This window comes from Cervus canadensis, chromosome 26 (assembly GCF_019320065.1).
Source record: "Cervus canadensis isolate Bull #8, Minnesota chromosome 26, ASM1932006v1, whole genome shotgun sequence".
Classification (NCBI taxonomy): Eukaryota; Metazoa; Chordata; class Mammalia; order Artiodactyla; family Cervidae; genus Cervus; species Cervus canadensis.
Window position 1 is genome coordinate 28,209,580 of NC_057411.1, and position 27,821 is coordinate 28,237,400.

The 27,821-nt window shown below is 42.6% G+C and overlaps 1 protein-coding gene and 1 non-coding gene across 2 annotated transcripts in view; one reads left to right on the top strand and one right to left on the bottom strand.

Annotated features, from left to right (window-relative positions):
- The window catches only part of SHROOM3 (shroom family member 3), a 319,013-nt gene that overhangs the window by 40,314 nt on the left and 250,878 nt on the right, over positions 1–27,821 (top strand). The gene's annotated exons all lie outside the window — the stretch shown is intronic.
- Positions 18,935–19,041, bottom strand: LOC122428530. The gene has a single exon (XR_006265749.1). It is a non-coding gene; the product is annotated as a U6 spliceosomal RNA (small nuclear RNA).

Below are 27,821 nucleotides of genomic sequence, written 5' to 3' on the forward strand. Positions count from 1 at the left end.
GAAACTAAATAGAACAAATGGTTTGGGGAAATTAGTTCTACATAGTCAAATGATTCATTTGCATAGGTTCTAACAGAGCAGCAGTTGGGCCATATCCATTTTTTCTGCTTTCCTATCCCTTAAACAAACACAAGTGGAATTTTCTGGATGTGACTAGTTACTTCCCACACTCAGTGACTTACAGAAGAAAATATGTATGCACTGCCATTTGCTTAAAGGTCAGCAGCTTCCATCTCTGTGGGTTATGGTAGAAGTGAGCACACAGGTGTTTGCTCAGTAAGCATAAGTATTTGCAATGCTAACTATATCTACTGCAGAAGCACATCAAGTTGCATATTTAATAGGAAATTCAAAAAAGCCAGAGCAGACAGCAGCTAGTATATTTTGAAAAGGATATTTAAAATATGCAGAAAAAGATTATTTGCCTATAAATAAGATTGACAGTTCATAACCACATGTTGGGACCTCTCTCATAAACATTTGAATGAGATGGGATCAAGACGGGGGTGGGGGGTGGCGGGGGTGGAGTCTGATCATGGAACTAAGATCCTCATGAGTGCTGGCAATGCCTGTTAAGAGTAAACCATTATCGCCTGGCTGATCAACCACTATCTGTATCCCAATCTATTGGCACGTATTCAATAATTCTTGTAAAGTGGAAAAAGGGAAAAGAATTGCTTCTGTGGTGGTGCTGGGGTGGCAGGCAGAGATCCAGGGGAATAAAAGCACATGCTAGTGTCTTAATGGTAGCTAGGACCACCGTATATGGCCATGCAGAGTTTGCTCTGCACGACTCCTGGGGTCACAATTCATGTAGATTCCAAAATGAATGACATCCCCCCCCACCCCGCCACTCCCTGTTGTAGTGCAATACCTCAGCCCTAGTGGTAATCATTTATTTGGCGATTTGAAAATATTTCCAGAATAGCACTTGTGAAGGACAAAGGTCTACTGTGTATGCTATATACTGTGTATGTAGTTAATATATACTTCACTATTAACCCTGTCACTTGTATTTAGTAATAAATATCTATTTGGTAAAAAAAAAAAAGAAAAAAGAAAAATGAGAGAAAAGCAGCTTTAAAAGAGCAGCCTTAAAAAAAAGGGGGGTGTGTGGCAAATGAATTTATTTATGGAACAGAAATAGAGTCACAGACATAGAAAACAAACTTACAGTCACGAGAGGGGAAAAGCAAGGAGGGATAAACTGGGAGATTGATATAACACTGCTATATATAAAATAGGTACGTAACAAGGACCTAGGACTTCCCTGGTGGTCCAGTGGTTAAGAATCTGCCTCCCAGTTCAGGGGACAAGGGTTCCATCCCTGCTCCGGGAAGGTCCCCCGTGCTGCAGGACAACTAAGCCTGTGTGCCTCAACTACTGAGCCTGTGCTCTAGAGGCCAGGAGCCACGACTGCTGAAGCCCATACACCCTAGCGCCTGTGCACCACAGCAAAAGGAGCCCCCAGAATGAGAGACCTGCACACGACAACTAGAGAAAGTCCACAAGCAGCAAAAAGAAAAGACCCAGCGCAGCCATTAATAAATAGATAGAAGTCAACCAGGAAACTTTTTAATTTAAAAAAAGGACCTAATTTATAGCACACGGAACTCTACTCAATACTCTGTAATGACTTATGTGGGAAAAGAATCTAAAAAAGAGTGGATATATTTATATGTAACCCTTGTGTCAGAAATTGAAGAGGAATTAAAGAGCCTCTTGATGAAAGTGAAAGAGGAGAGTGAAAAAGTTGGCTTAAAATTCAACATTCAGAAAACTAAGATCATGGCATCTGGTCCCATCACTTCACGGCAAATAGATGGGGAAACAATGGAAACAGTGAAAGACTTTATTTTCTTGGGCTCCAAAATCACTGCAGATGGTGACTGCAGCCACGAAATTAAAAGACGCTCCTTGGAAAAAAAGCTATGACAAACCTAGACAGCATATTAAGAATCAGAGACAAAAAAAAAAAAGCAGAGACAATACTTTGCCAACAAAGGTCTGCTTAGTCAAAGCTATAGTTTTTCCAGTAGTCATGTATGGATGTGAGAGTTGGACCATAAAAAAGGTTGAGCACCGAAGAACTGATGCTTTTGAACTGTGGTGTTGGAGAAGACTCTTGAGAGTCCCTTGGACTTCAAGGCAATCCAACCCGTCAATCCCAAAGGAAATCAGTCCTGAATATTCTTGGAAGGACTGATGCTGAAGCTGAGGCTTCAGTACTTTGGCCACTTGATGCGAAGAGCTGATTCATTAGAAAAGACCCTGATGCTGGGAAAGATTGAAGGCCGGAGGAGAAGGGGACAACAGAGGACAACAGATGGCTGGATGGCATCATCAACTCAATGGACATCAGTTTGAGCAAACTTCCAGGAAATGGTGAAGGACAGGGAAGCCTGGCATGCTTCAGTCCATGGGGTCACAAAGAGTCAGACATGACTGAGCAACCGAACACAACAATTTACATATAAAACTGATTTAACTTGCTGTGCAGCTGAAACTAACACAACATTGTAAATCAGTTATATGTCAATAAAAAAATTATTTTAAATGAACAGATTTACTGAAATATAATTTTCATATCACAAAATTCACCCCTTTAATTTATTCATGCAGTAGTACAACCATCACCATAATCAATTTTAAAACATTTCATTACTCTCTCCCCCAAATCCTATACCCATTATCCGTTACTTCCTTTTCTGGAGTTCTGCTTATGACGTTCCCTGTTCCCTTCTCCTAGCAACCACTAATCTACCTTCTATGCTTATAAATTTGCTTATTCTGTACATTTCACATAAAGAGAATCATACATAGTTTGGCCTTTTGTGATTGGCTTCTTTCACTTAGCAAGATGTTTTCAAGGTTCATCCATGTTTTAGCATGGATGGCTACTTCATTTCTTTTTACTGTTAAATTATATTCTGTTGTATGGATATGCCACATTTCATTTATCTATTCATCAGTTCGTGGATATCTAAGTTATCTCCACTTTTTGGCTATGTTTGTGTGGACATATATTTTCAGTTCTCTTGGATATGCACCCTAGGAGTAGAATTGCTGGGGAGAAAGGTAGGTTTTTGTTTAGAAACCTCTCCATTATTAAGTGTTATATTAAAGCCATCATATTAATTATATGTCTTTTTATTGAAGCATAGTTGATTTACAATGTGTTTCTTCCTGTTGTACAGCAAAATAACTCAGTTATACATATGTATTTTTTCCACTATGCTTTATTATAGGATATTGAATATAGTTCCCTGTACTATACATTAATACCTTCCAGTTTATTCATCCTATATATAATAGTCTGCGTCTGTTAATCCCAAACTCCCAATCCATCCCTCCCGGTCCCTTGCCCCCCCTTGGCAATCACAAGTCTATTCTCTATGGCTGTGAGTCTATTTTTGTTTCCTAGGTAAGTGCATTTGGGTCATATTTTAGATTTCACATATAAGTGATATTATATGGTAGTTGTCTTTCTCTTTTTGTCTCACTTCACTTAGTAAGATAATCCCTAGATCCATTCATGCTGTATGTGAATATGTATATACACATATATGTAAGTATATATACACACATGTATGCATGCATACATACACGGGCTTCCCAGGTGGCGCTAGTGGTGTGTGTACACCACATCTTCTTGAACCATTCATCTTCCAGTGGATTTAGGTTGTTTCCATGTCTTGGCTATTGTTGATAGTGCTGCTATGAACACAGGGACAGGGTTGCATGTACCTTTTGAATTATAATTTTGTTCAGATATATGCCCAGGAGTAGATATATGTAATTTTGTTCAGATATATGCCCAGTTACCACATGCTGGATCATGTGGTAACCCTGTTTAGTTTTTAGAGGAACCTCCATACTGTTTTCCATACTGGTCACACCAGTTTACATTCCCACCAACAGTGTAGGAGCATCAGTGGTAGTGCTTCCTGGTCCCACATCAACCTTCCAGCCCCAGCACCCACACATGTTGTGAACCACAGAAAAGTGAATGCACTAAATGTTTGGTCTCTTCGAATAGGTCATACCTACATTGAATTCATTCTGATTTATTATTTTGCTACTGCACGTGGAACACAGACAGTATTCATTAAGAACTGGATCTATAGAGAGGAAACAGAGGTTCCCTGTTTCCATCGGTCCAACTCTCAAAGGATAGCTGGGGCCAATTTCAGATTATTCTAGGGTCTGTGCTTTCTTAGTTCTTTGCCATCCTTCTTTCTTTTGGTCTTTTTGCTTTTCATTAGTGCCGCTTACTAAACTAAGAGAAGTGAGACACAGATAACTGAGCCAAAGTATTTTTATAGTCTTTAGGTGAAAAGAACTTTTAATAGGTTTGTCATCATGTATTTTATGTGCCTTGTAAATTGCGTTGTTTATCCTGAAACTATGAAGACGTTACAGTCTGCTTCTTTCAACCTATTCTTAGTTTCTGGTATTGGGCTGTCAGACTTATTATTAAAGATGGTAAAAAGAACTTATAGTGAAGGAAGCAAATTGCTTAAGTGTATAAATTATAGTATTTACCTTTTAAGTGGTCACTAAGTGAGAAAAAGTACCACTAGAATGACTTTTTAAAATAAATTGTATTTTCATCATAATAGTAAATTTATACATAAGTGTTCCAGTTATGACTTTGATAAGTGAACATTACCTTAGGATTGAGATCTTTGGATTAATGAGCTTGTCAGAAGTCTGGTTTTTATTGAGCCAAAGCTATTTGAACTGTGCAGACTTGAACGGTTTTCTTAGTGGCATGTATATTTGAGTAGGAGGTTATAAAGAGTAGGCAGAGAGAGGAATGCTGCTTGACTCTTAACGAGAACATTGTTTCATTGGAGAGAAATAAAATATGGACTCCCTTTAAGCAAAGCAGTTTGCATTTCTGTTGTCCAGCCTTCTGAAGAATCTGATAAACATTAGCCCCACTATATCCAGCATTCCCCATTTTTCTTCTGGGACTCTTTTCTACAGAATGAAATTGGTTGATTCATAGGCTGGCCTGAGGTTTTGAATAGAGTGCTTTGGGGGAATGTTTAGGAAATGTTCCAGCAAGCCATCAAGACTGTTGACAGGTGGCCAAGCCAAGGGAAAGAGTATTAGTAATAACAACAGCTCACACTTACGGAGCTCTTAATCATGTGTCAGGCAGTGCCCCAAGCACATTACATATATTAACTCATTTGATTCTCACAGCAATCCTATGAGCCCAGTTGGTTTTCATCCTCAATGTAGATGAAGGACTCAGGCACAAATAAGTTAAAGAATTCCCCAAGGTCACGCAACCATGGTTTGAACCCAGGCGGTCTAGTTCCGGGGTCAGTGTCCTTAACCACTAAGTGTTCCTGCCTGGAGAAACAGGGAAACTCGCCTGCCTCTGGAGGCAAGACCAAAGGCAGGCACCCGAGTCCCTGCCAGCACATTGCCACTAAGGAACTTAGTGAACTGAGGCATTCTCCTGGCCTTCCACTGCTTCGATCATTTCAGAGGGCAAAAGCAGCATTCGTTGTGTGGAATTCTTTTAGTGGCCAGAATGTATCAGCAGGGCATGGGTCCAATTTATCTTTAAAGATATACCTTTAAAAAAAACACCACCACCAGAGACTGAGACTGCCATGTTGCTATTGTATGCAATATTGTCTTTTTTTAATGGCTCTTAGGACAAAAGAGGTCAAATTAAGAGGAGGTGAGGGGGATGGGATAAATTGGGAGATTGACACTGTGTGTAAAATACATAACTAATGAGAACCTACTGTGTAGCTCAGGGAACTCTAGTTGGTGCTCTGTGGGGACTTAAATGGGAAGGAAATCCAAGAAAGAGGGGATGTATGTATATGTATAGCTGATCCACTTTGTTGTCCAGTTGAAACGAATACAACATAGTAAAGCAACTATACTCCAATAAAAATTTAAAAAACATAAAGGGGACTTCCCTGGTGGCTCTGTGGTAAAGAGTCCACCTGTTAATGTAGGAGACATGGGTTCGATCCCCGGCCCGGGAAGATCCCACATGCCACAGAGCAACCAAGCCCACGCGCCACAACTATGGAGCCTGTGCTCTGGAGGCCTGGAATCACAACTACCGAGGGCACACGCGGAAACTACTGAAGCCCAAGGGCCCTGGAGCCCGGGCTCTGCAGCAGGAGAAGCCACTACAGTGAGACGCCTGCAAACGGCCATGAAGACTCAGCACAGCCAAAAATAAATAAGCAATGTTTATTAAAAAATAAGTAAAAAACAGAAAAAAAAAAAAAAGGAGTTGAAATGTAAAGATGAAAATACTAAGTCACGAGACCGTCACAAAGAGAAGAGTGTAATTTGTGTGTCCATTTAATCCCTGCTGTGACTTTTAATCTCTGATGCTTAAAATGTATGGAAGCTAACTGTGGCCTAATAAAATAAAGAGCCACCGTGTCTTTTCATTTCAGTTTTTCAAAGTTGCATAGATATTGGCTAAAGATAAATACATACTGTTAACAGCTTCTGGTGGAAGCATAAACTGCTTTGAAAGAATAAATCAAGACATGAGCCAGGGTTTATGGCCTCGGAGCAAACGAAGTTTTTCTTGAGGACAAATTGAAGTTTAGGGATTTTATTTTATTTGGTAGTTTAGTCTCTAAGTCAATCTGACTCTTGCGACCCCTTGGACAGTAGCCCGCCAGGCTCCTCTGTCTATGGGATTTTCCAGGCAAGAATACTGGAGTGGGTTGCCATTTCCTTCTCCAGGGAGAAGGAAATTATTTTTAAAATTTATTTATTTATTTGGCTGTATCAGGTCCTAGTTGTGGCATGTGGACTCTGGAGCTCAAGGGCTCAGTAGTTGTGGCCTTCAGTTGCTCCATAGCATATGGGATTTTTGTTCCCTGACTGGGGATTGAACACATGTTCCCTGCTCTGCAATGTGGATTCTTAACCACTGGACCACCAGGGAAGTTCCAGTTTAGATATTTTAGCAGAAGCTTTCTTGAAGAATGAGCTCAGCCCAAAATGGTGCTAACCTTGGTACTTTCCTTAGTCAAGTAGAGAAAGACAAAGAATCCGTTTATAAAATGGCTGTTGAGTGGTGGATTAGAGGTACATCCAGCCAATGGAAGGGTTGGACTTTATTTCAGCAATTGAAATTGACTCATTGTAGGCAGCCACCGTGTATGTATTACCTCCCCCCCCATTCATCCTAACTCAGAGTAGAGTGCCTGCTACTCAGTAACAAGAACAACAAAAAGAGCAAAAATAATAGCTACCATTGCTTGACACTTACCTTGTATGCTGTGTATTATTATCACCTTTGTTTTATGAATGAAGAAACAGAAACTTAGAGAGCTGTCAATAGCCAAATCTCACACAAGTCATGTAACTGCAGATTTTTCTTAACCACCACAACTGATCGTGGTTGACCTTAATGATTAGGCTAAATGTTTTGGAATATCTTCTGTGGTTAATAGGGACTCCTTGAAAGTTTTCTGAACAAGAAACTTAGTTTTTTAAATGTGGTATATAGGATGAGGGCAGAATAGTCTTGTAGCTTTTGCACTTTAGTCTTGCTGGGAGAATCCCAGGGACAGAGGAGCCTGGTGGGCTGTCGTCTATGGGGTCACACAGAGTTGGACACGACTGAAGAGACTTAGCAGCAGCAGCAGCAGCTTGCTGTGAAGTGATAAGCATCTGAGTCAATATGCTGTATTAGAACCAAAAGAAGAAAAGAGACAGAAGACTCTCTGTGAAGGTATGGATGATCCTTAAGACATGGAGACTGATTGCTTGTGGGAATTAGGGAAAGGAAGGAACCCCAAAGAATCGGTGGTCTCCAGAGCAGTGACAGAAAGATTGCTGGTGTCATGAATAAATATAGAGAACTCAGGAGATGAAGCAGTTTGCAAAGACTTTTAGGACTATGGTGATGTTTTGGGCAGGCAGTGATGACAGGACATGAGTGTGCAATGTACACCAGTTTTTTCTTGATATGTCAGAGCCTTCATCTCCCTACATAAAAGCTAAAAATTCTGGATTCTTGTTTTCCTAGACTCCCTTGCATGTGACCCAGCTTTGGTCACAGGACACAAGTGGATACCTGCTGGGGGTTTTGAAGAAAGATTTTTCTCTTTGATGATAAAAAAAAAATCTAGTAAGGAAAATCTCTTTCTGTTTTGGATTTCAAACATGAGGTTATCTTCCAGGGAGCTGCTGCAGCCATCTTGTAGTCTTGAGGCACAGGTGGAGAAAATAGGTAGAAAGTTGACCCAGAGCCCCAACACTGGGCAGCTCTGGAAACAACACTAGGACCATCCATCTCTTGGCTTATCATGTGGGGAAAAACAAAAACAAAAACATCATTCAAGCCTCTTTTATTTTTTTTTATATATTTTTTTATTTATTCATTTATTTGGCTGCACCAGGTCTTAGTTGCAGCATGTGGGATCTAGTTCCCTGACCAGGGATCGAACCTGGGCCCCCTGCATTGGGAGCTCAGAGTCTTAACCACTGGGCCAGCAGGGAAGTCCTCAAGCCTCTTTTAAATGGGTGTTTTGTTATTGATAGCCAAGCATCCGAACTGATACAGACTTTATGCAGGTCCTGAATGACCTTGGGATCCAAGCTTGGCTGTACTTTCTCCTTTGGACATTAATTTTGGGAACACACCATATGGGGAGTGAACATCAGAATTGTCCACTGAAGCCTTTAAAACTATGGGTGTTCCTAAAAAGGGGAATGTACTTTAGATCTCATTTCTGAAAAATGAGGGCTTTTTAACGAAAAGGTTTCTAAAGATCAAACAGCCTGGCCTAGATCTTGGACCCAGTTTGCTGCTAGGTGAGAGTCCCTGTTAGGTTTCAGCATTAAAATGTGCTTCTCAAATGACAACAGGGCTCCTGAGTAAATGGAAGCATTCCCCCAGCCCCTAGATACACACTGGGCAAAGGAAACATTTTCTTCTTTCAGAGCTGCTGCTCTTTTCATTCGCTTCCTCCCACCTTCCTTGCGTTGGCTGGTGTCTGCTGGCAGGCAGGCATGTTCAGCCCAGTGATGGATGTGCTGAAGAGACTCAGCCTGTTTTGTGGAGCTTTTGAATTGACCAAGTGTGCATTTGGAAGGTCTGGGTGGCGGACTGATTGAAAAGTAATTGATTGCAGACTTTCAAAGTAAGATTCAAAAGGTACATTATAAAGTTAGATTTCACAAAGGCCTAACCCTTTCTTTATTATACTCTTCTTTTTACTCATTTTATTTGTTTCAACTTTACAAAATTATTTTAGAATTTAGTATCCACTTCACCATTTAGCCCCTGAAGCTTGATGTGTTATATATAAAGTTTATGAAAAGAAAATTCTTGTCAGAGTGGAAGGAGGGAGAAAAATAGGCCACATGGATTCTCTTCTTGATTCTGCCTCCCATGAGGGAATCTTGTTTAATGTTTCCAAGCTCCCATATTTGTCAATGAAAATATTGGGTTGGCCAGAAATTTCATTTGAGTTTTATGGTACGAACATTTTAGCCAACCCAATATTTGATTAAAGCTTGTATAAGATCCTGTCCACAGGAGTTTAGGGTTTACACTACTTAGGTCACATTCTATGTAAGAATTTTGCTAAAAGTACTTCCCAGGTGGCGCTAGTGGTAAAGAATTCGCCTGCCAGTGCGGGAGACGTAAGAGATGCAAGTTTGATCCCTGGGCCGGGAAGATCCCCTGGAGAAGGAAATGGCAATCCACTCCAGTATTATTGCCTGGAAAACCCCATAGATAGAGGAACCTGGTGGGCTACAGTCCATAGCATTGCAAAGAGTTGGACATACCTGAAGCAACTTAGCAAGCATAATATCAATAAAATTTGGTTCTGATCGTGGGATTCTGGGTGGAGATGCCAGATAAAATACAAGACACTTAAATTTGAATTTCAGGTAAACAAGAATTTTATTTCATTTTTTTAGTATAAGTATGTCCCAACTATTGGGACATACTTGCACTAAAAAATACATCTATTATCTTATTTGAAATTCAAATTTAACTGGGAATCGTATTTGGATTGTCTAAATCTGGCAACCCGAATTCTGCAAAAGTCACTGATGGTAATGACATCAGCCTAAATTACTCAGGAGAGGATAAAGAAAGAGTTCCAGGAGAGTTTTGTAGGTTTGATAGATCTGCTGTCCTGGTCGGAGACTGAGTGGGTTCAGCCAAAGGTGAGGGGAGTGAAAAGACTGAGGTATATATGTCCTCCTTCTCCTGGTTCTTCACTTGACCTTGAACATCTCTGCAACCTCCTTTCCCTTTTTCACCCTTAATTGGTTTTCACGAAAATGAAACTATTAACTTTTTTGTTATAGGCTATAGTCAAGTCATCCTTTTTATGGTCCTTGTGCTGAATTTTTGAAATGTGTGGGTGGACCTTGGTTTATTTTTCTCATTCTCTGTGCTCACCGCCCCCTCCCTAATTAAATTGATTTCTGCTGGTGTGTGGCCCGGATTGATTTTTTTCCTCCCTTGTGGACTAGCTCTTTCTCAATAGAAAAATGATTGCCAAATTTCTCAAGCCCACTTCTAAATTTTGAGGCCTTTTTGAATTTTATTCATATTCATCCTTCAGTTTTCTGTACACCCTTTACCCACATGACGTGTCTCTTAACAACAGATCGAGGAAGAGGATTGCAACTGGGGTGGTTTTTTTTTGTTTTGGTTTTGACAGATGGATGATCAGTCACTCTTTACTGAAACACAGCACCCTTGCCAGGGGAAGTCCAAGGACATCTCTGGAACAGGGGAAGACCCCACCCCCTCCCTACACATGTATACTCAGGCACATGTGAGCCAGGGTCCCTCTGAGTGTCTGCAGCAGGCCTGCTGATCTACGTGGGAACCTTCCAGGTACATCTCATTGCAGTAACACGACTCCAGTCACGGTGGGGCCCGGGCTGTAGGCAGCACTGCCCCTTTCCACACGTGGCTGTGCCTAGTCCCAGCTCAGGGCCTTCAGCCCCTCCTGAAGTGCAGCAGGGAGACTTGGATGGGAGACGTAAGCACTGCACTTGGGTTTTGATCCTGTGTGTGGCTGGCTGCCTGTAGCGCTGCAGAGGCATAATCAACATTGTACACTACCAGTGTGTTCCCGTTTGTCAAGCAAGATCACGTAACACCTCTGGGTCGGGTAACCATGCTTTCCCATGAAGGGAGAGGACCGCTGAGCTGGAGAAATGGAGGATCGCCTTCTCCTAGATGGTAAACATTTCAGGGCCCTGATGTTAAAAGTAGCAAGAGAATGAATAGGGAAAAGAACATACTGAGACTGCCATACACGTGGTGTAAGAAGTGGCTGGTGTGGGAGTCTCATGATGAGGGGATGTCCGTCATCATGGCACATGGGGAGCAGCCACAAACCCTGGCTTCTTGGTTATTTATCCCGAGGACGGATGCGGGAGGGGCCCTGAGGGGTGCCCTCTGTGTGGTGACCTCAGTGGTCCTTGAGTCCCCAAATGCCAGACAGGGAATTAGGCAAATGGAGGTCATGGGTCAAGGCCACTTCTTTCTTATTAACTTTTTATCTTTTTTGGAATATAGCTGATGAATAAATGTTGTGATAGTTTCAGGTGCATAACAAAGGGACTCAGCCGTACATATACATGTATCCATTCTACCCCAAACTCTCCTCCCATCCAGGTGGCAGCAGAACATTGAACAGAATTCCCTGTGCTATATAGTGAGTCCTTGTTCATTACCCATTTTAAATAGAGCAAAGTGTACCCGTCCGTCCCAAACTCCCTAACTATCTGAAGAGGCTGCTGAAGTTTGTCATCTGTGCAATCTGATTGATGAAAGGCTCTTCTTTTAAAAAACAAAACAATAAACTCTTACTTACCTACCTGATTGAAATGCCTATTATTAGAACCACCCCATACCCATATATCGCTCAGTCGTGTCCGACTCTTTGTGACCCCGTGGACTGTAGCCCACCAGGCTCCTCCATCCATGGGATTCTCCAGGCAAGAATACTGGAGTGGGTTGCCATTTCCTTCTCCAGGGGATCTTCCCGACCCAGGGATCAAACTCAGGTCTCCCCCATTGCAGGCAGACACTTTACCTCTGAGCCACCAGGGAAGCCCCATTAGAACCACAAATGAGCCCAAAACCTTTGTTCAGGACAGCTTTCTTCTGTGTACTAGACACCAGGGATCCTGAGAAGAATGGATGGCCCCCACTGTCTGGGAGCTTATCGAATGAATGAGTAAGCTGATGGTTAAACTAGAGTTTGACCATGTAACGAGTGCTGTGGTGACAATTCACCTGGGTTAGACCTGTGTTGAGGGGTGGGTGACACAGGAATTCAGCAACGAGAAGAAGACAGTAGATGTAGGTAAGGTTGTGGGCTTGGATGCTGGAGGAGCTGTGGTGGGTTCTACGCCTAGGTCCCCTTGATTGGACTGGTGTTCCCCTACCCTGAGCTGCTGGGAGCCTTGACTGTCAGGCTCCCTGCTGTAGTCTTCCAGGATAAATTGCCTTCTGCTGAAAGGAGCAGAAAATGCCCAGGAGTGGCATTTTCAGCCTGAAGAATCAGGCTGAGCATAGAGGTCAGAGTGAACCACATCTTAGCTTCTGTGCCATCCTGCCTCCCTCACTCCCTTACAGGTTTCTCCCCACAATAAGTCTCAATAAGTCACTTGCACTTGAATTCATCTCTGGCTCTGTATCTAGGAAACCCCACCTGCTGGGGGAGAAGCAGGAAGTTGATGTGGTTCTGGCATTGTGGGTTCTTCTTTTCTGAGATGCGGGAGACACAGTAGATGAGGTGGTTGAGAAGATTAGTGAATGTTGATGGTGGGCGTGTAGGGCTCACGTGAGGAATAGGAGCAGCATTGATTGTCAGCTTAGGTGAGAGACCACATTTCTGTGGCACCATCTATATTGTGGTACCGCTGTCTTCAGCACTCAGCAGCCGAGATACAAAACCAGAAGTACATGGCACACAGCCGTAGTGCCGACAGATGGAGACCATTGGAAGATAGTGGGCCAGGTGTGATAAGAAAGGACTCAAGAACAGGAAGGAACTAGTAGTTTGGGAGAAAATGGAGGTGTCAATGGGCCAAAGATATTGTTAAGACTGAAGAATATGTGTGATGAGCAACATAGGGAACATGTGGCAAGAGTAGGAGGCAAGGAGGGTGTGTTCAGAGTTTGGAATGCAAGAATTTAAGGTTTAAGGGTTAGAGCATTTCAGTGTAACAATAGGACAGCAGGTCTAGATCTGCCATGGGCACAAGTGTCTGAATCATGTGGATTCCTGGTAAAGAGATCAAAGCACTGCGATGTTAGGGAGTTGGATGAGCCATCGTCAGGGATGTTGTCAGCAATGAGGTGTGGTAGTGACCCCAGAAATCCACAATGTTCTTACCTGCCCCATGGCCCAGAAATACCATCACTTCTTGTACTTGAGCCTTTGTGTAGTAAGGGTCCTTAATAAAGTCACTGGACGAACACTGGCCAGTGAAGGTAACACTGTTGTGTTGGAGGCACAGGAATTCCTAGTGAAACCCTTTCTCTTGGTGGTTTATAACCCAAACCACTTGTCAACAGCTTGAATAATTCCCATCTTTCAGTGTTCATGGTGTCCCGCCTCTTCTTGGACTAACTGGCCTTGCTGTTAAATCTCTCAGTTGGGAAAACTCCACTCTTACTTTATTTCTCTCTTTTTTTCTATGTATTTTCACTTGCTATTCTTATCTAATTATCTTGTTGACCCAGGCATTCAAGAATAGGGAACGCCACAATACCTGAGAAGAAGTTGTAGTGGAAAGGATTCACGCCTCTAGTTCTGCATGGAATGTTCCCATTCCCTTCGTCATTCAGTGAATTTTCACTTGTCCTTTGGGTATCTCTAAACTGTCTCTTTTTGTTCTTCCCAGACTGTTTCAGAACCTCTTGCCATGATAGACTCTCAAAGTCACCTAATTCCCCTTCATGACTCTTATCTCAGTTGTAACTAAACAAACAAACAAAAAAAAATGAAGTAATTCATTGCTTAAGGTCTATGTCGCCTGATGGAATGTAACCTCTCTAAGGACAAGGGCCATCTCTGTGTCCCTAGCTCTTGGCACAGCACCATACATAAAGAATGTACTCAATAAGTGTTCATAGAGAAAATAAATAAACATATGATGAGGTGACAGTTAGAAAAGCTCCAATTCTGTTCCTAGATCTGTTCCTAATTACTCCATGATCTTTAACAAGTCATTTCAGCTTTCTGAGCAAAATATGTTTTGATTCATTTTACCACTCTTTGATTTCTGATTTCACAGCCTACCAGTCAAACACCTTAACAACTCTTAACCCAAGCACTATGTTTGGGCTAACTAAAACTTCCCCTGGAACTTCTCAAAGTAGCTTACTTGTAGAGAAACTGTTTTTCTTTTGTGTTTCAGTAAGTTATTGCTAAGAAACAAATAAGTCACATGTTCAGTGGCTTAAACAATAATGTATTATTTCAAAATAAATAGGAAGAAAGGTAAGAGTAAAGACCAGAGTTTAAAAAACACATGCAAACAATGAAATAGACATAGAAAGACCAGGAGATAAGGCAGTGCATGATGCAGATGTTTGAGGAAAGAACATTCAAGGCAGAAATACTGTTAGTTCCAGGGTCCCCTAGTAGGACATGCCGGAAGATCAGGAAAGAGGCCCTGAGTAGGTGGAGCAGAGTAGGCAAGGAGAATGGAGGTGGGCAGCCAGACCACATTGGAACCTGTGGCCAACTTAAGGACTTGGACTTTGCCTCTGAGTGAGATGAGGAACCTCTCAGGGATTTTGAGCAAAGTAGTATGATTTGCAGTCTTCAGTTCTTTCCTCTGGTTTGAATTCTTCTACTTTGTTCTCTTGACTCTGGTCATGCAGATGTGTCCCTGGGTCATGAGATATAACAATCTAATTTTATATGATCAGAGATAGGCTGTTTCTTTGGGCAGGTTTTTATTTCATGTTTGTACATTGAGTTAGTGGGATTCCCTGGTGGCTAAGTAGTAAAGAATACACCTGCCAATGCAGCAGATACAAGTTTGATCCCTGGGTCCAGAAGATCCCCTGGAGAAGAAAATAGCAATCCACTCTAGTATTCTTGCCTGGAGAATCCCATGGACAGAGGAGCCTGGCAGGCTACAGTCCGTGGGGTCACAAAAGAGTCAGATACAAATTACCAACTAAACAACAACAGATTGTGTTTGCACTTTCAGTTCCCAGGGAGTTCACACAGATAGGGGAGACTGCTTTGTACTAATGGCAATTTCCAGCTGTATGCCTATGTTGTTTTTTGATGTTGTTGAAGGTTCAAATGGATAGATAGCTCAAGGAATATGGATAGATATATGTGGAAATGGATGGATGGGTGAATAGAGGGATAGGTGGATGGATGGATAGACAGACAGATATATAGTAGAGAGGAAGAGTAAGAAGGAGAAAACTTCCTTGTTTAGACAGCACTCAAGGAGGACTGGTGAACTTTTTCTTCCTTTGTGAATTACAAACACAGAGTTCGGAAATTGCATGGTTGAATTATTTTTCCCTTAATTTTTCACCTTCTTAATAATCAAATATATTCTAATTTAACCAAATAGTAATTAGGTTTCTGCTTATCTCCTGGAAGCAGAGGGAACAGTAGAGAGATCTGGCACTGGGATACAAGTGGACAAGAGGCATATTTGCTGAATTATGAGAGTAGCTAACAAAACTGAACTTTGCCCTTTCGGTATGGGAATGCTCAATAATGCCTGGATCTTTTCTTTTGTGTTCTGGTTTTATGCAAACACAAATTACACTCTTGTTGACTTCACTGTAACCCATGAAACTGAAGAAGGGAAATCTGAGTCCCATAGAAGGCAGTTTCACCAAACCTACCTCATGCATTTGTGCGATGGAAACTGAGAACACCTGTGTTTACTAACCAATTTTATGAAGAAAGAAATGTCTCCGGCAGTAATCAGCACTGATATGAACAGACAGAGCTGCTTCTTTAAAATCATACATTTTAAGGACTTCTCTGACAGTCCAGTGGTTAAGACTCTACTTTTCCAATGAAGGGGGCACAGGTTCAATCCCTGGTCAGGGAACTAAGGTCCTGCAGGCTGCGAGTCATGGCCAAAATAAATAAATAAAATCGTACATTTTAGAACTGGAAGAAATCTGAGAAAGCATCCAAGCCTCCCTCTTTGTACAAATGAATAAAGTAAAGCCAAGAAATGCCTGTTTACCGCTGACATCAGTCTGTACTAATTGCAGGAAGCCACGTGGCATCATAGAAACAGCACAGTCGCTGCAGAGGTCTCTGCAGAAATCAGAGCTTGACCACTTACTAGCTGCTGTGGCCTTGGGCAAATTATCTTTGAGACTTTCTTACCTCATCTATCCCTACTTCGTGGGCTGGTTGTAAGAATTACACAACATAATATATAAAGCTCTGGCACAGAGTAGGTGCTCAGGAAATAGTAGTTATGATCTGCATATTTTGTAGGAATCAGTGTAGAGATCTTATACATATTTCATTAGATTTATTTCTAGGTGCTTGATTTGCTATAACAAATCATATTATTAAAAATTACTCTCTGTAGCTTATATATATGTATCTATATGTTATACACATAATTGATTTTTGTATATTGACTCTTTAGCTAGTGATCTTGTAAATTCAATAAGGCATGCTATTTATAAGGGCTTCCCAGGTGGTACCAGTGGTGAAGAACCCGACTGCCAATGCAGGAGACTAAAAGATGCGGGTTCAAACCCTGGGTTGGGAAAATTCCCCTGGAGGGGGTCATGGCAACCCACTCCAGTATTCTTGCCTGGAGAATCCCATGGACAGAGCAGCCTGTCGGGCTACAGTCCATGTGGTCACAAAGAGTCAGACACGACTGAGCAACAGAGCACACACATATTTATAGAAGAATTTTTGTACATATCTCATATTAGTTTAAGGAAGTACCTTTCTATTTCTAACTTCCTGAAATTTTCTTTGAAACCAAGAGAGTGCTGACCCCTTACCAAATGCTTTTTCTGCATCTCTGAAGACATTCACTTCTGTTCTGACTCAGCTTAGAACCCAGTACTAAAAGTCTGTTCCCTGGGTTTGGCTCTATCCTACATTCAAAATAGAAACTGGTGAACAAGAACTTGTACCAGGAGAGTGGAAGTATATGCAGAAAGGAGGAGATGAACAAGAGGAATCTTGATGCTCTGTAACAAAACATTGTATACAGTAGCAAACTGGTTTAAGTAAGATAGAGCACGACCTCAAATTTTTTAAAGGCAGAGGACAAATTTTATATATATACATAGATAATTGTATTTATTTACTTTTGGCTGTGCTGGGTCTTTGTCGCTGCACGGGCTTTTCTCTGGTTGCGGCAAGCAGGGGCTGCTCTCTAGTTGTGGTACTCAGGCTTCTCACTGTGGTGGTTTCTTCTTGTTGCAGAGCGCATGGGCTTCTTCAGTAGTTGCAGCTCCCAAGCTCTAGAGCACAGGTTCGGTAATTGGGATGCATGGGCTTAGCTGCTCTGCAGCATGTGGGATCTTCTGGAATCAGTGATCAAACCCATGTCTCCACTTTTGGCAGGTGGGTTCTTTACCAGGGAAGCCTTAGACCTCAATTTTCAAAATTCCTTTTGATAACATGAAAAAGAAACCTCACCTCTGTATTATAGAAACAATGAGCAATTTTCCAAGTATAAAGTTTGATTGACTGTATTTTTTTTTTCAAATTTTATACCCAATAATCCCCATACCCAAAGTCTGATCCATTCTCCCTTGAAGAGTACTCTTTCTCACCACTCTCTTCCTGTTGAAAATCATTAAAATAGTATCTATAACACATCACTGCATAGAGGTAGTGCCAGTCAGCTGATTATGCAGTCTATCCTCGGCATGTTCTGAGTGCCCTGGATGGTTGGGATAGGGAGAACTGTATGAAGGCTCTATTAGCAATGAGATTTTATCATTGAAAGGTACAGAACTGGTCAATTCTACCCCAGGGTACCCTGTAGAAGAGGGGTCCCCAACCTCTGGGATCTAATGCCTGATGATCTGAGATGGAGCTGATGAATCAGTAGAATAAAGGGCACAATGAATGTAATGTGCTTGAATCATCCGGAAACCATCCTCCCACCTAGGTCGGTGGGAAAAATTGTCTTCCATGAACCGTCCCTGGTGCCACAGAGGTTGGGGACCACTGCTGTAGAATACACACTTATGGACTTCGGGTTTTACTAATACCCAAACAGTTTGATACTATAAAATGCTTTGTTCTTTGAACACTGGAGTTGAATTGAAATCAGCCCTAGTGCCCTCTTCTGGACATGAGAGTATAATAGTCTTGTTCCATTAATCTAAGGTGACCCTGATGGTACAAAGACCTTTTAAGTTGTGAAGCCAGGCAATACGTCGCCATTTACAAGCTCTATGACCTTAAGATTCCTTAGTTGATAAATGGCAATATAAATACTGCCCACCTTATTAAGGTTATTGAGCACATTCAGTCAGTTCAGTTCAGTCGCTGTTGTGTCCAACTCTTTGCGACCCCAAGGACTGCAGCACGCCAGGCTTCCCTGTTCATCACCAACTCCCGGAGCTTGTTCAAACTCATGTCCGTCGAGTCAGTGATGCCATCCAACCATCTCACCTTCTGTCATCCCCTTCTCTTCCTGCCTTCAATCTTTCCCAGCATCAGGGTCTTTTCTAAGGTGTCAGTTCTTCTCATGAGGTGTTGAAAATATTGGAGCTTCAGCTTCAGCATCAGTCCTTCCAATAAATATTCAGGACTGACTTCCTTTAGGACTGACTGGTTGGATCTCCTTGCAGTCCAAAGGACTCTCAAAAGTCTTCTCCAACACCACAGTTCGAAAGCATCAGTTCTTCAGCCCTCAGCCTTCTTTTTTTTTTTTCTTTTTTTTTTTTAAAAATATGGAACGCTTCACGAATTTGCGTGTCATCCTTGCGCAGGGGCCATGCTAATCTTCTCTGTATCGTTCCAACTTTAGTATATGTGCTGCCGAAGCGAGCACCTCAGCCTTCTTTATAGTCAAACTCTTACATCCATATATGACTAATGGAAAAACCATAGCTTTGACTAGATGGACCTTTGTTGGCAAAGTAATGTCTCTGCTTTTTAATATGCTGTCCAGGTTGTTCATAGCTTTTCTTCCAAGGAGCAAGAGGGATCGAACCCACCTCTCATGTCTCCTGTGTTGGCAGGCAGGTTCCTTACCTCTGGAGCCACCTTATGGAATATGATGATTTAGTTTTCTCATGGTACTGCCATACTCTCCATTTTCTCTGTGTGCATATGGTACTCTTCTCCATTTATGATCCCATTTATGTAAAAATAATTTAATCACATATGTGTATGTTTTGCCTTCTCCACAATAAACTAAAGGACAGACCTGAAACCATGAGGATACCCTGAGGGTGTGTTAATGCTCCCACTGGCAGGCCCAACCTCTAGAGTTTCTGATTCAGTTGGGTAGGTGCTGCCTGAGAATTAGCATTTCTAACCTGTGTGTGAAGAATCTGCCTGCAATGCAGGAGACACGTGTTCAGTCCCTGGGTTGGGAAGATTACCTGGAGAAGGAAATGGCAATCCACTCCAGTATTCTTGCCTGGAAAATCCCAAGGACAGAGGAGCCTGGTGGGCTGCAATCCATGGGGTCGCAAAGAGTCAGACACAGCTGCGCAACTAACACATACACTCAACATGTGTGTGTGTGAGGGGGAAGCTGCTGGTCTGGGGACCTCGGGACGGGAGAGCAAAAGGAAGACCTCAGGATGCAGACAAGCAAAGGTCGTGAGTAAACGGGCCCTTGGGGGGAATCTCTCCTAGTCTGAACTTTTCTTGTGAAGTGAAGCATGTGGGGTGACATCAAGGTGATGGATAATGATAAAGAGTTGAAAGCACAGATTTTGTACTGTACAGATCTGAATTTGAATTCGCTCTCTGCCAGATGTGGCTGTGTGACTGGGCGAGTTTCTTAACCACTGTAAGCCTCAGTTTCCTTAAGTGTAAGATGGGGATAAAATGGTCGTGGCTTCATAGGGTGACTGGAAGGCTTGAGATCATAGGCACAGGGCTTCACTCAACTCCTGAGCCACAGTGAGTGCCCTTTCAATGTTACCTCTTATTACGGCTTAGGTGGCCCTGTCACACGTGACTGCAGTCCCTTGGGGATGTTTTTATAGGTGAGACATGCAGGTTTGGACACATTGGTTTTTGCAGCCATGTACACCGATGGTCTGAGTTGTTGAGGACTTGATCTGAATGCATGTGCTGTGAGTGTCATCGTTCAGAGAAGTGGGGTGGCAAAAGGGACGGAGTCAGGGGTTCTTGTTTCAGTCTGAGTCTTACCTCAGACTGAATTTCTCTCAGCTTCCTTATCTCTGAATTGAAGGGAGTCAGATTAGAAGATTTCTATGGGCTTCCCATGTGGCACTAGTGGTAGATAACCGGCCTGCGTATGCAGGAGTCATGAGACAAGCGGGTCTGATCCCTGGGTCGGGAAGGTCTCCTGGAGGAGGGCATGGCAACCCACTCCAGTATTCTTGCCTGGAGAATCCCACGGACAGAGGAGCCTGGTGGGCTACGTACGGTCCATAGGGTCACAAGAGTCAGACACGACTGAAGCAGCTTAGCACTCATCCACACAAGGTCTCTTCTTGCTAGAAAACGCTGGTTTCTCATTGCTAAGGTGACTCCATGAATTTAGACTTTCTTCTGTTAAACACCAGGTGGCAGCAGAAGACAAGAGTCTTGGCTGCTCTTTGCTACCCCAGGTAGGGTGTGCTGATATCCCCCAATTTACACCGTGTTACAAGATAAAGGAGGCAGACGGCTTACGATTACCCCTGCTTCTAGCGGTTTCTAAGAAGCCAAGGTTTAATATCCCTAGAGTGATGCTTATGCCACTATAATCAGGATTTTCCTATTTTTCCAATATGTACACAAAAGATATAGGCCCACCCCTCAGCACTGGCCCCTTACCCACTATCCACATAGACATAGTCACGCATGCGTGCGCGCGCACACACACACACACCCACCACCCTTCCCCAGGGCTTTATCTATCATGGCTACAGCTTCTCAGAGGAATACCTGCCAACTTCTTGCCTGTGATAAGCTGAGGGCTTCATGGCAGAAAGGCAGCTGTGTGCTTTACAGAAACTTCTTTCTTCTGGGGTCTGAGAGGATTTGAGGTCTGGGGGGCCTGGCAGTGCTCACCCAGGAAAATACATTTCAAATAAAACATCTTTTATTACCATTCTGTACCAGTGTATCCTATTCACAAACGGTGGAAGGAGAGACAGATCTGGTGCTTGGGATACTAATCCTCGGTTGGCTGCTGGCCCCCGGCCAGGCGGGCTGCAGAGGGGTGGGAAGGAGACGGGAGGTGGACCATGGAGTGAGATATGCAACCCAGTTGCAGAAGCAGGATAAGAGATCTGCCTTCAGAATCTAGATAAGGCTCCTCCCGGGACCCCTAGGGGCAGAGGCCAAGGACCTGCTTCAGGTGCAGGTTGGATGAACTTTAACAGAGGAATTTCACCCTTAGGCCTAGGGGGGTAGTGTGAGGCCTAAATAGGAAGATCACCGTTCCCTAAGGACCTGGAGGACATCACGACAGAGGCGGTCTAAGTGGGGTAGGTGGACATAGAATGAAGGGCTAAAAAGTTAGGGTCAAGGGACTTCCCTGGTGGTCCAGTGGCTAAGACTCCACTCTCCCAATGCAGTGGGGCCTGGGTTTGATCCCTGGTCAGGGAACTAGATCCCACATGCCACAACTAAAGATCCTGCATGCCACGACAAAGATCTAAGACCTTGTGTATTGCTGCTAGGATCTGGCTCAGCCAAATAAATAAATTAAAAAAATAAAAATTAAAAAAGTAAAAGGTATGGTCAAGCTAAAGTGTTGGCACGTAGTACTAGAAAGAAGTGGACATGTAAATACCAGGGTGGAGCTGTTCAGTGGTTTAAGCATATGCCATGTGCTTTGAGCAACTGGAAGCTGTGCTTACCCTCCCCTCTGGCATCCAGTTCGTTTCCTGAGATACGCTCTACACGTCGGTGAGCAGTGACTGAAGTGGGGTTGGCCGTGAACTTGCACAGATGATTGGGGTGCTCCAGCTCCTCCTCGGGAGGGCGTCTCCAAACGAGAGAAAGGAAGGCAGGCCTTGAACTGAGTTTTGGTTTTTCAGAGAAAATCCTTTTCCTTCTTTCCTATGCTTCCTGCTAAGTGGTAGGAACAGAATAAAGAAGGAAAACAGCAGTATTTTGGAAACTGGTAGATTTGGAATGTGGGTTATTTTCTCAAAATTCCCTTGTTTTCCATCTTCACATGCTTGCTCTAATGGTCATACCCTTTGCAGGGTGCTTGGGGATCAAGGGACAAAGAGGGAAAATGCTTAACCTTGGAATTTGGTGGCCCTTGGAGGAGCCTCTATCCAGATTACCTCTAAAATAAGTGGAAATGGGGAAGGGAAAGAAACTCTACTGTGGCCTAATGGACTGGGTTCAGGGAGGCTGCCTTGAATGCTGGGTCACACATTTCTTTTAAGTGGGTGAGGCATTTCAGGGAGGGAGAATTAGCAGAAAATTCAGTAAAGATCTATCACAAATCTGAATTGTTACTCACTGGGAAGAAATTTATGGAGGGGCTAAGGTGAGAAATAGTTGATATTTGGCTAAAATGGAGGGAAGAAAGAAGGGGTGTTGATCATGATTGACTTCACTGGCAGTTCCTTAAAAGTATCCAAACAGTAACATCAGTGTGAACAAGTCCTGTAAAATGTAGTGATCCTTTGCAGCGTGTCACCCTCCCCAGTCCAGCCTGGTGCTGTTACCTTAACAATGCTGAGCCCCCAGCTGCCATCTGGGGAGCTGGAGCAGGTTGGTTGGCTTGGTGTCAGAAGCTCATCCTGGACTTCTGTTGACCTCGGAGGACCCTCTGTGGGACTGTTGTACTGTTGGGTCTTTCATGATTCCTTACTAGATGTTTTCATGTGTGCTGTAGCCATGAAAGGAGAGAACCCCAGCTAAATGCAAGAGAAAGCTATGCTGGAGGGCTGTGGGAGAAGGGGAAGCTGGTTGCCATTCCAATTCTAGCATTTCAGGGAAAGACATTTCTATTTCATTGATCACATTTACAGGTGGTTACTTCAAAAGGAACTAAAGAGCCTCTTGATGAGGGTGAAAGAGGAGAGTGAAAAAGCTGGCTTAAAACTCAACGTTCAAAAAACTAAGATAATGGCATCCAGTCTCATCACTTCATGGCAAATAGATGGGGAAAGAGTAGAAGCAGTAACAGATTCTCTTTTATTGGGCTCCAAAATCACTGCAGATGGTGACTGCATCCGTGAAATTAAAAGACGCTTGCTCCCTGGAAGGAAAACTATGACAAACCTAGAGAGCATATTAAAAAGCAGAGACATTACTTTGCCAACAAAGGTCCATAGAGTCAAATCTATGATTTTTCCACAAGTCATGTACAGATATGATAACTGGACCATAAAGAAGGCTGAGTGCCAAAAAATTGATGCTTTTGAACTGTGGTGCTGGAGAAGATTCTTGAGAGTCCCCTGGACTGCAAGGAGATCCAACCAGTCAATCCTATAGGAAGTCAACCCTGAATATTCATTGGAAGGACTGATGCTGAAGCTGAATCTCCAATACTTTAGCCACCTGATATGAAGAATCAACTCATTGGAAAAGACCCCGATGCTGGGAAAGATTGAAGGCAGAAGAAGAGGATGGCAGAGGATGAGACGGTTAGAGAGCATCAGCGACTCAATCAATGGACATGAATTTGAGCAACTCCAGGAGACAGTGAAGGACAAAAAAGCCTGGCATATCCATGGGATGGCAAAGAGTCAGACACGACTTAGCAACTTAACAACAATGACTTCAGGGGGGGAAAGAGAGCTGGGTAATTGCTGAAGAAAAGCCTTTAAAAGAAAATGACTTCATTGTCTTTAGCAAACATCTAGAGACAAATCTCTGACCTTACCTGGTAGGCCTGAAAAAGTGCTGAGGATTAGGGGGAAATTTTGGAAGACTCGGGGACTTTGCTTTTTCTTACCTGGGTCAGACATTGATCTTTGAAAAATGGTCCACTACTGTATGGTCATTAACCGATCATTTACAAAGGTCTGCTGCTGCAGTTCCTGGAGCCAGGGAGAAGGCTAGAGTGGATTGAGTACCAGTGACCCACATTAAAAATCAACCCAAAGGTGATGGGAAGCAAGAAGCAACTTAAATGACTTTTTAAAAAATTTCTGAAAGCAATTCACTGGCTAAGTATTTAAGAGGGAGATATGAAGCATAGTGGCCTTCCCAGGTGGTGGGAGCAGTAAAGAACCCGCCTGCCAATGTAGAAGACATGAGACTCAGATTTGATTCCTGGGTTGGGAAAATCCTCTGGAGAAGGAAATGACAACCCATTCCAGTATTCTTGCCCAGAGAATTCCATGGACAGAGGAGCTGGGAGGTTCAGGGTTGCAGTCCATAGGGTGGCAAAGAGTCGGGTATGACTGAAGCAACTCAGCACACACATATGCATGAAGCATAATAGCATTTTTTTTTTGTAGCCACTGTGTGAAACTGTTTGGAAGTTCCTCAGAAAGTTAATAGAGTTACCCGGAGACTAGGAATTCCACTCTTGGAAATAATGCCTATGAGAAATGAAGACATATATCCACACAAATGTTTGTATGAATGTTTATAGTAGCATTACTCATAATTCCCCAAAAGTGGGGAGGGAAACTCAATTGCCTGTTAGCTGTTGATGGATAACCTAAGGTTGCATGGCCTTACAATGGAACATTAATCAGCCATAAAAAGGAATGAAGTACTGATACATGCCACAACACAGATGAACCTTAAATACATTGTTCTAATTGAAAGAAGCCGAACACCCAAGGTCACATATTGTATGACTCCATTTATATAAAATGTTCAGTAGAGACAAATCCAAAGAGATAGAAAGATTAGTGTTTGTCAAGGGGTGGATGTAGGGGAGCATGGGGAGTCACCAGTAGTGGATATTGGGTCTCTTTTGAGGGTGATGAAAATGTTCTGAAATTAGATAGTGATGATGATGGCATCCAATGTAAGTATACTGAATTGTGCAACTAAAAAGGGTGAATTTTTGGTATTTAAAATGTTATGGTATGTAAATTACATCACAATAAAATATGAAGCATGAAATTTTATTCAGGAAACCTTTAATAAATAACCCAATTACAATTAAAATAAAGCATAAGGAAAGACAGAAAAGAAAACACTAGGCAAAAGAAAGAAAATGAGAACCAATCTTTTCTCTCACTCATTCTCTCTTAATCTCTAGCCTGGTCAAATACAATAGCTTTGTAATAAATTTTCTAGTCTCTAATCGTGCTCCCCTAAAATCCATCCTTCCTTTAATGAAACTGCTTTTTCTAAAGTCTACATCATGCTATGTCCTTGCCCAATTGCTTCCCTGTGTTGAGAGTAGATGAAGCTATAAGCCGAGATGTTTAGGGGTGAAGGACTTTGCAAGACCATCAGATTTTGCTTTACCAGAGCCCAAACGTGGGTATTGGAAGAGATCCCTGAACCAAATGGCCTGGGCCAACTGACACTATTGGGCAACAGTGCTTTGATCACTCTAGATGAAAAAAAAGGAGTATGATTTTTTAAAAAAGAAAACCCGAACCATCAGCTAATAGACAGGACTTTGAGCAAATTCCGGGAGATGGTGAAGGACAGGGAAGTCTGGCAACCTTAGGGTTGCGAAGAGTCGGACACGACTTAGCGACTGAACAACAACAATAGACTTTATGAAGTAAGCACATCACAGAAATACAAGGCCCCACTGCACATTCCCAGTGGCAGTCCCTGGGGAAAGTCCAGTTGATAAATGCATTTGAGTTTGATCTTTAGTCCTGGTTCTCTGAGTTTCCGGCCCTGGTCCTTTCATGAATCACATCTGCTATCTCCAATGCCAGTCCCAGCCCCACAAACGAAAGGGAAGTCTATGAAACAAAGTTTTCCAGGGAGGCTTGGAACCTCCTCTGAGCTAGCCACCACAGAGTTTTATTTCCAGCCAAACTGTCATCATATCCAGAATTCAATGATGGGTTATTGATGTTCTCACTGGAGGAAATTCTCTGCCCCCCACACCCTCATGAGACTTCTATTCATTTCATTATCATTGTAACTGTCCTCAGGGGAGGGATGAATTGGGAGATTGAGATTGAGGTATATACACTATTGATACTATGTATAAATTAGATAGCTAATGAAAACCTACTGTGTAGCACAGAGAACTCTGGTGTGCTGTGTGTGTGTTAGTCACTCAGTTATGTCTCTTTGCAACCCTATGGATTATAGCCCGCCAGGTTCCTTTGTCCTTGGGATTCTTCAGGCAAGAAGACTGGAGTGGGTTGCCATGCCTTCCTCTAGGGGATCTTCCTGACCCAGAGACCAAACCTGCAACTCCTGCATTGCAGGTGGATTCTTTACCCCTGAGCCATTGGCGAAGCCCGGATATATCTATATGATAACTGATTCACTTTGCTGTAGAGTAGAAACCAAAACAACATTGTAATGCAACTAAACTTCAATAAGAATTAATTTTAAAAAATGCATACAACTGTCTTTAAACAGGTTTCCTGGTGATTCCTCACCCCCAATCTTACAAAGGGATTAGATACTTTGTACCCAAAGGACCATTGCAACTATATCAATAAGGTTTCTTCTAAGTGTTAACCAATGCTTCCTGTTATGAAAGGAGTCTGAGCTTCCATGAGTGAAAAATTACCACAGGTGTAGGTGGAGAAGAGTTTGTGTGTTTGCCTATTCTGTACCACACCCTTATTGTCTAGGGACTGGCAAGTCACCCCAGTTTACTCGCAGTGGGCATTGAACAGGTGTAGGCAAATTACCTGGACAGGATTAAAGACAGGATGTCCAGAGAGGACCCCTCCCTCCCCTCCCCCAGCCCCAGCAGGAAAACTGCATCCCAAGTACAGAACATCACTAACCCCCACATGCCTGGCTGACTGTTCTCAACTCTACTAGTTGACTGGGTGGCTTCTAGAATTCCTCTCTGGCTAAATTTGTCATTGTTTCAGATGATGTGCTAGATAAGAAGATAAGACTTAGAACTCTGATTCATGCAAATGAAATTGAAAGCTTTTCTCTTGGTTGAGTTGCTGATTTACTAGAGAATTTGCAGGGTTTATTTTTAGACATTACAGCTGCAACAGATCCCAGGATGTTGGAAATTTCTTCAACATTTTGGGATCTGTTCTGCTGATTCCCAGATTCATGGGGGCTAATGTTTGCTAGCAGAGGGAGGGAAAGATCAGGGGTTTTCAGAGTAGGACCCTGGGTCATCACTTGTCACCATGTGACCTTGAACCCCTGGTGGAACTAAGATCTCCTAGCCCAACCTGCCTGTAAAAGGAGTTGGCTTGAATGATCTACTGCACTATGTGTAGGAAGGGGGACGTGAAGGCCTTTTTCCTTCCAAAGTAAATGCTGTGAACTGTTAATAGTGAAGTTCCTTAATTCAGGTTTTTGTTTTTGAAATTCAGAAGGACAACTTTGAAAATGATTTACTTAAGTTACAAGGAAATGTCTACTTGAATAATTCTCAGAAGATGCAAGCAAGATGGTTATTTTGCTATTGTGTGTACGTGTGTTCCTACTGAAGAGTGAGAGTTAGACTCTTAGGAATCATATCAAATATCAAATTATCTCCATTTCTGATAGATAGGAGAAAAAGAATCAATGAACCTGTTAGAAGTAAATTTG